Source organism: Electrophorus electricus, chromosome 14 (genome assembly GCF_013358815.1).
Source record: "Electrophorus electricus isolate fEleEle1 chromosome 14, fEleEle1.pri, whole genome shotgun sequence".
In the NCBI taxonomy this organism is placed as follows: domain Eukaryota; kingdom Metazoa; phylum Chordata; class Actinopteri; order Gymnotiformes; family Gymnotidae; genus Electrophorus; species Electrophorus electricus.
This window is the reverse complement of record NC_049548.1, coordinates 12145001-12147500: the sequence shown is the minus strand read 5'-3', so window position 1 is coordinate 12147500 and position 2500 is coordinate 12145001. Positions and strand designations below refer to the sequence as shown.

The following is a 2500-nucleotide window of genomic DNA, read 5'->3' as shown; positions in this document are numbered from 1 at the left end:
CATATGACTATATAAACTACATATAAAGGAAATGAGAATAATAATGTTCTAAACACATCCTTCCACTTCTCAGATACTCAGCTGCTCTTTGGTTGTGTTTGCTGTTGCTTTGTTTTAAGTAGATTTATGTAGAAGCCGAAGACTCTTTGAAGCTTCTGTGCTCACAGCACCACCAGCCTGGCCTACATCCTTTCTCTCAAGCCCTTATGGATGGACACACACACACCCTGACCCTGTTGTTGCTAGTCACAACTGCTCAGCTGAGAGCCAAGCTCAGTGGATGAACACTAGAACATAATGCTTTTCCTGCCTTGTGAGTTTCCTTCGTCTGATTCTGATTCCATTCCACTCTGACAGAGGAACTTCTATGTCCTGATGGCACTGTGGAATGTGGACGGAATCTTGAAGTGGAGACTTGTGCCTTTGAAACCCTGGAACTGTACATACAGTTCCTAAGACTGCCTGCGTGGCAAAATTGGTCATAAAGCATGTAGTTAAGAGCATCTCGCAGACCAGCTTAGGTGCATGTTTGCGACAGGGTGAGTTCAGGTGCAGGTCATGAGGCTCAGTCTCTGTTAAACACGTACATCACTTCCTTCCTGCCAGGGTTAGCAGGTTAGTTTAAATGCACTTTTAGACTGTTTCAGTGTCATTTTCTTCACAATCCATTACACTCTTAATTAATTTAGGATTTCAGACTTAATTATGTGCTCCTGTAGTCCACCTGGTGGAGCAGGCTGAGTCAGGTGCTGGCACCCCAGAGGTCATGGGGTCAGTTCCCAGGGAGCACCCACGCTGTCATAGTGAGAAATAAATGTGTAAGTTGTTCTGCGTAAGAGTGTCTGCCAAATGCTGAAAATGTGAATTGCAATCTTTATGGTACACATTGTGGATATCAGCAAATGTTAAACCGATGCAGATGAATGCAAATGGAATGTTGAGTAGTGTGAGAGGTTTTGGAAGGAATCCAAAAAATTGCTTAATTTCAGATATGGTGTTAATGTCATGTTTATATATTTATACTCGGAGAGTAATATCTTCATATGATTACTGTTTTTTAAAAAATGATGAAGCACAGTTTCCTGAACTAAGGTATATCCACTGAACTTTAATGTTATATTGACTAAAGTATTACTATCTCATAACCTATACTTCACATTAGAAATATTTTCATATTATTTTAAAGAACAATTTATATTAAGCTATTCAAAAAAAGCAGACTTAACTGATGACATTGCTTAGGGGGAAAAAGACTTACTCATGTCAGATTTATAAGGGGCATAATAAATACACGAAAAAATGGTTTAGTTTAGTAGTTGTTTAAGAAATAGTTTGACCAGAAAATAGCAATAGTACAAATATTACCTTGCTGGTGCAACTTGGGTAATGTTTGAGCAGGCACACCAAAAAATGTTCCACATGTTCTGTTCATGTGAGGCAAAGATACTGTGCAGGAAATATGATGTGATTTCTATGATTTGGAGCAGGAAATGCTGAATAATTTCAGCACATAACCCAGGGTGGTTGGATAAAGGTACTCACAGCGGGTTAGGAATTGAAATGAGTTGTCTGTAAGTTGAGAGAATCTAAATCTTACAGGGCTTTTGACAAGTCAAAAGAAAAAGCAAGTGTTGTTTGTTAAGTAAGATGACTGTTGTGTGAATTAAATAAGAGCATGTTTGAGGAGGTCTGTGCAGTGCCAGCTCAGCTCCAGGTCACTAAACCCTTAGTAGAATCCAGTAGCTCTGTACAGAGCTGGGAGGAGGGGCAGGGTCCCCACTGCCATTCTGCAGAGGCGTGAGTCTTCAGCAAGAATATTAGAACACAAAACATGTGCAGTGGCCCCCAAGGGTGAGCTGACCCGAGAGTGCCTCAGTCAGATGGGGGAAGTGGTCACCGTGGAAGCGGAAGAGGTGCTATGACGGAATAGGTCCCTCTCTGGAACGTACCACTGACAGATAGCAGAGATTGATGAAATACAGCAATTCCGCCAATGGCTGGAAAATGCAGGACTGAAGGACAGCACAGAAGCACTAATCATGGCAGTACAAGATCCAGCACTAAGCACTGGGTCAGTGGAAGCAGGTATGTGTCACACCAGACAAGGCCAAAGATACAGACAGGAGCTTTTGAGACAATGAACCCATCCAGCACCTATTAGCTTGAAGCAAGTAGCCAGCAGGGAATGCACACAGCCAGAGACATGCACATGGGAGGAACCACAGCGCGGTCGAGAACAAGTGGGATCCTGTGGGACCTCCAGATCTAGACAGAGAAACAGGTGATGGAGAATATGGAAGGTAATGCCAAGGAACTGAAGGAGGGTCTCCAACAGATCACAGGAATGACATCAGTCTCAGTCCAGAAGGGAGCTGTCCTAGGAGCAGTGGAAATACTGGGCCATACCCTTGAAATCCCAGGCTTCTGGTCAAAAACAAATATGAATACCCACTGGAATAATTACATTTTTAAACTTGTTTTGCCGAAGAAGGGTGACGCA

At 42.6% G+C, this 2500-nt stretch overlaps 1 protein-coding gene across 1 annotated transcript in view; it reads left to right on the top strand.

Annotated features, from left to right (window-relative positions):
* Positions 1-988, top strand: part of ormdl3 (ORMDL sphingolipid biosynthesis regulator 3) — a 6804-nt gene extending 5816 nt beyond the window's left edge. Inside the window, exon 4 of the mRNA XM_027020959.2 lies at positions 1-988. This exon is cut by the window's left edge and continues 1072 nt beyond it. The gene's annotated coding sequence lies outside the window, so the exon portion shown is untranslated.
* The last annotated feature ends 1512 nt before the right edge of the window (positions 989-2500 follow it).